This window comes from Rattus norvegicus, unplaced genomic scaffold (assembly GCF_021556685.1).
Source record: "Rattus norvegicus strain SHRSP/BbbUtx unplaced genomic scaffold, alternate assembly SHRSP_T2T unassigned-0000035, whole genome shotgun sequence".
In the NCBI taxonomy this organism is placed as follows: Eukaryota; Metazoa; Chordata; class Mammalia; order Rodentia; family Muridae; genus Rattus; species Rattus norvegicus.
The window spans coordinates 6814-12500 of record NW_028238788.1 but is presented as its reverse complement, the minus strand read 5'-3'; the positions used below and the strand labels follow the sequence as shown (position 1 = coordinate 12500).

The following is a 5687-nucleotide window of genomic DNA, read 5'->3' as shown; positions in this document are numbered from 1 at the left end:
GCCCGCGTCGGAAGGGAGGCCGGGCCTCGGGGCAGCGAGAGGGAGAGACACCGACCGGAGCCCCCACCGCCACACCGGGACGCGCACACGGGTTCGACTCAACGCCCAGGCGCCCACCTTGGCACCCCGGCAGCTTTCCCCCGACGCACGCCTTCCCAGAGGACGGCGGGGCCGGACGGGCCCCCGCGCAGACGCACCCTCAGCCAACAGGCCCCACGGACCGGCGTGGGCGACAGCCACTAAAGCCTCTTTCTCCTCTACGCCTCGCGGGGCGTCTTTCCCCCCGCACACGCCTCCAAGAGACCAGGCGAGACGCGCCGCCACGGCCGCGGCGGCCGGGACGCCCTTCAAACCGCAACTTCCTCCCGCCCGCCGGGCGGCCCTTCCCCCCAGGCACCCCGCGACCGCCCCGGGACCCGTGCGCGCCCGGCTGCCCCCCCGTGAGGAGGGGCCCGGCAGCACGGCCGCGGGTCGGCCAGACGAGGAGCGAGAGAGAAAGGAACGCCGGCGGGCGGGGAGGGGGAGCGAACCGGCAGAACGAGGACCGTCGACGGCAGGGCGGGCCGCAGCGGCACCCCCCGCGGGAGACGCCTCACAAGGGACCGGGAGGCCGCTCGGGCGGCGACCGGGCACGCGAGCCAAGCCGGCGGGAATCACACTGCACCCAACCCGGAGCAGTCCCGCCACGCCCGCGGCACCGAGCCGACCCGAAACCAACGGACAACCCCCGGGAGCCCGAGGAGACGCCAGCCGACGCGAGAGCGAAACGAGGCAGACGCCGACGCCAACCGACGAAGACCCCCGCGTGGCAGCGGGTCCCAACGTCCGACGACGCGCCGGACGCGGCCGACCGCCGGTTCCCCCAAATAAGAAGTCCGCCCCCGAGAGCGAGGCCAACCCCGCGGTTCACGGACCCTCGAGAGCCCCGCGGAGGGGGAAGGGGGGGTAGGACGGCTCCCGCGATCTCCACCGGCCGTGGGAACGCTGCCGTGGAAGGGGGGGACGAGGCGGCAACCGCAGACGCCCGAGAGCACGCGGCACGCACCACACGCGACACGACCTCGCCGCGAGAGTGGCCGGGACGTGGACGCGCGTGGGAGGGACGCACACGCGACGGAGGGCACGGGGGAAACGGAGGCGGGTGGGACCGGGAGCCCACCGCCGCCCTTCCAAACCCACCCGTCCCGCGACGACCCCTCGCGGTGAGGGGGGTACCGCGCACGCGGGCGTGTGCACGGCCCTTCCCCGCCACCTGCCACCAGAAACCCAATCTCCCCCACAAGCTCCGCACAGCGGCAGGTCGACAGAGCCCCGTCCCGCGTGATCCCTCCTCGTACTCGGAGCGGGGAGGCGCGGGTCGCGGTAGGCGAGAGAGCAAACGCTGCGCGCAGAAGGCTGAGGTCAGGGCGGGCAGCCGAGGGGACCATCCGGGAGAAGCCCCTCGGAGATCGTAAAGCCCTTTCCGAAGATAGCTAGAGAAGGCAAATTCCTCACTGAGGGCGGGACGAACCCAACACCGACGAGCAGCCAAGGGCTCCGTGCACGCAACGGGAAACGAGCAACAGGCGCGGGACAGAACGGGAAGGACCACGCGCCAGCTGGTGGGGGGTCTGCGGTATCGGCAAAGGTCTCTTTCTCCGGGGTCTTCTTGAGCATTCGCGGACCGGGGGGACCTGCGACAGGTCCCCGCCGAGAGCCAGGCCTCTTCAAGGCGCACACAAAGGAGGAGCCTTGACTTGAGGGAGTCCGGTCTTTAAAAAGGGCCAGCCGCGATCGCTCAGCACCACCCTAACCGCGCAGGGCCCGCGGGTGAAGGCACCAAAAACATAGGCACGGGGTGGGCGCTCACCCAACGGAAGGAGCCTTTTAACCGCACACTCAACTCCTCGACCCCCCCCCTTTCTGTCACCGTGCAGAAAGCCGGCAACTAGGACAAGGGAAAGCGTAAAGGCACAAGCACCATGGAGCACAGGAGGCACGCCGGGGAGCGGGAAGCGCCACCGCCAACTCAGAAGCGGGCACCTTGGTGGTCAAAGCCCGGAACGCTCCAGGAGCACCGCAAGGCTCACACAAAGCAGGGCGCGTGCACACACCATTCGGGAAGGGTATGCACCGCAGCGGGTCTACCACCTTCCCCCGGCACGGGGGAAGAGGGCCGCGAAGCAGTGAACGGCGTGGGGGCAAGCGCCCCCGACACGTCCACAGGGACACCGCGAACCACAGCAACAAGTGTGCGCGGGTCAGCGCTCGTGCCGGACAGCCGCACCCCTGACTTCCACACACCACCCTGCAAAGGAATGGGGAGGAGAGACGAGGGGCCCGCTGGCAGAACGAGAAGAGCGGTCGCCATTCGCGCTGAATGACCATTCGCCATGAATGTCCGTCCCTCGCCTGGCGCGGCTTAGGCCCCGGCCCGAAGAGAACGCGGCAGCACCACATCGATCCAACGGGAGCGAGACACGCCATGCATCGGGAACAACGGGCGTGAGAGCTTTCTAACAACGCACTGGACGGGAATACGAGCGAGAAGAGCGAGAGAGAGCACGGGAAGAAGTCGCTAACACTGCCACACACACAAAAAAAAAAAATTTACCCTTCTCGAGGGCGAGAAAAAAAAGGAAGCGTTGCACTCGGGAGGCACGTGGCGTGGAAGAACGGGACTCAACGGGCAGCGGAGGTTCGGGAACTCCTTCAAAAAAAAAAAATAAAAAATAAAAAATAAAAATAAAAAAATAAAATCCCCTTCGAAGGAGAAAAGGTGCAACTCGGGAGGCACACAGCAGGAAAGAAAGGGACACACCACCAAGCAGCGGAGGTTCGGGAACTCCTTCCAAAAAACAAAAAAAAAAAAAAAAACAAAAAACAAAAAAAAAAAAACAAATAAAAAAACCGGTCGGCCGCAGAGGAGCACGCCAGGGGGTCACTAGCACCAAACGGGAAAACCCTTCCAGTCGCACTCGGCACCAACGACTCCTACCGGTAACGGACGACAACCACCACGGGGAAATCGGGAACGCCTGACACGCGGGACGGTTGTCATAAAGCTGCCACACAGAGCACAGGCAAGCAAGCACGGGAAAGCAGGAAGCGCGTACTCATGGGGGGACGCTAAGCTTCGAGCATCGAAGAGGCCCATGCGCAGAAGAAAAGAGCTAGGGCTGGACAAGCAAACAGCCTTGGTGCAAGCCTCTTCCAACGTCCTTTAATGACAAAAAGAGTCAAAAGGACAGCGTGTCAGCATATATCTCCAGGTACAATAAGGACAGATAGCAAAGATGAAAAGTGTAAAAGACACAGGGATAAACATGACAGGCCACACGGAACGTCTGGAAGTCATGTTCGGTGACGTGTCCCCAAGAGGTCCCCATGTAGAAAGAGAACCGGACCGCAAAGGAACAACTGGTCGACCTTAGAACCCTGAGTGCTCACAGACCGAGGAGGCCATGGTAGATAGCCTGGAACACAGCTTCCCCTCGGCCTCAGAAGTCCATGCTCCCGCTGGCAGGGACCGGGGAGGATCCTGGAAAAAATAAAGTCTCGGAGGCGCCCCCTAGCCGGGACACCTCGGCTCGGAGGCCGGGGACACAGCACCCTCTCGGCCTCAGAGGTCCAGGCTCCCGCTATCAGGGACCGAAGGGACTCCTGGAAAAGAAAAAAAAAAATCCGTGGCGCCACCTAGCCGGGCCACCTCGGCTCGGAGGCCGGGGACACAGCACCCTCTCGGCCTCAAAAGTGTCTATGGTCCCGCTGGCTGGGACCGAAGGGACTCCTGGAAAAGAAAAAAAAAAAAAAACTCCGTGGCGCCCCCTAGCCGGGCCACCTCGGCTCGGAGGCCGGGGACACAGCACCCCCTCGGCCTCAGAGGTCCAGGCTCCCGCTATCAGGGACCGAAGGGACTCCTGGAAAAGAAAAAAAAAAAAAAAAAAAACTCCGTGGCGCCCCCTAGCCGGGCCACCTCGGCTCGGAGGCCGGGGACACAGCACCCTCTCGGCCTCAGAGGTCCAGGCTCCCGCTATCAGGGACCGAAGGGACTCCTGGAAAAGAAAAAAAAAACTCCGTGGCGCCCCCTAGCCGGGCCACCTCGGCTCGGAGGCCGGGGACACAGCACCCTCTCGGCCTCAGAGGTCCAGGCTCCCGCTATCAGGGACCGAAGGGACTCCTGGAAAAGAAAAAAAAAAAAACTCCGTGGCGCCCCCTAGCCGGGCCACCTCGGCTCGGAGGCCGGGGACACAGCACCCTCTCGGCCTCAGAGGTCCAGGCTCCCGCTATCAGGGACCGAAGGGACTCCTGGAAAAGAAAAAAAAAAAAAAAAACTCCGTGGCGCCCCCTAGCCGGGCCACCTCGGCTCGGAGGCCGGGGACACAGCACCCTCTCGGCCTCAGAGGTCCAGGCTCCCGCTATCAGGGACCGAAGGGACTCCTGGAAAAGAAAAAAAAAACTCCGTGGCGCCCCCTAGCCGGGCCACCTCGGCTCGGAGGCCGGGGACACAGCACCCTCTCGGCCTCAGAGGTCCAGGCTCCCGCTATCAGGGACCGAAGGGACTCCTGGAAAAGAAAAAAAAAAAATCCGTGGCGCCACCTAGCCGGGCCACCTCGGCTCGGAGGCCGGGGACACAGCACCCTCTCGGCCTCAAAAGTGTCTATGGTCCCGCTGGCTGGGACCGGAGAGGAGGGAAGAAATAAAAAAAAAATAAAATAAAATAAAAAATTAAAAAAAAAAAAATTGGAAAAAAAAAAAAAAATCCGGGACGGGGCCCAAGCCTTCTGGTCGACCTCATCCAGCTGCCACCAACCCCTCCTTGTGTCCCAATAGGTCGTACAGCCACCCTCCTCCCCTGAAGTTCTCCAGGTACAACCTCCTAGCTAGAGATGGTCCCCAGACAGGACGGCGTCTCCGTCGCGCACCCGCCTGCTTGCCTGTCACCCTCTCACCCTGGCCGGCTCACCACAGGCACTTCCCCGTCCTTTGTCACCAACCGGGGGACAGGAGCGTTGCGGAAACTTGTCGCCACTAGGTGTCGCCCGACAGCGATCTCGATCAAGCAAACCAATACAGACTGTCACGCGCCGCCGCCGCCACACACACTCATTCCGTCTCTCCGGAGTGACCTCCCTAGCTCAGGGGGACACTCACCCACGCACAACGGGGCAGGTACCCACCACTTCTCCCGAATGGCACAAACGGTCCCGGTTGTCCCGCCGGAACACAGTGAACGCGGGATGGACTCGGGGCCAACCCCCTCAGGCACCCAGAAAAGGAAAGTAGGACGGAGCGGTGAAAACAGGCCACCTCTAAGTGAAAGGACATGCACTCTCGAATCGGTTAACAATTAGCAAGGAACAGGCACAGTTAGGAAAAGGGAGCGTCCAAACTCCGTCGTGAGGGGAGGGTGGCGGCGACCTCAGTTCCACACCATTTTTAAATGGCTCACTCATTTTTAAAACCCTCCACCGATCCCGATGGGGGGGAGGGGGGGTTGTTGTTGTTCTCTGTTCCTCGCTGCCACCGCCAGCCGGCACTCACCAAACCACACACCTGCCACCCTCTTTGGAAGACTAAACACAGAGAGTAAATTAAAAGAATGGTGGAATGATGGTGGAATGGTTAAAATTCCCGTGATTTGTTTTCACTCTGATCAAAACATACTTATTTTGTGCATTTGCATTCCCTTGTTCACACGTGCCTCT

The 5687-nt window shown here is 62.1% G+C and overlaps 1 long non-coding RNA gene across 1 annotated transcript in view; it reads right to left on the bottom strand.

The window, feature by feature from the left end:
• Window positions 1–5424, bottom strand: part of LOC147997855 (uncharacterized) — an 18255-nt gene extending 12831 nt beyond the window's left edge. Inside the window, exon 1 of the long non-coding RNA XR_015647539.1 lies at window positions 5160–5424. This is a non-coding gene — a long non-coding RNA (uncharacterized LOC147997855). The remainder of the gene's footprint in view (window positions 1–5159) is intronic.
• Between the last annotated feature and the right edge of the window lie 263 nt (window positions 5425–5687).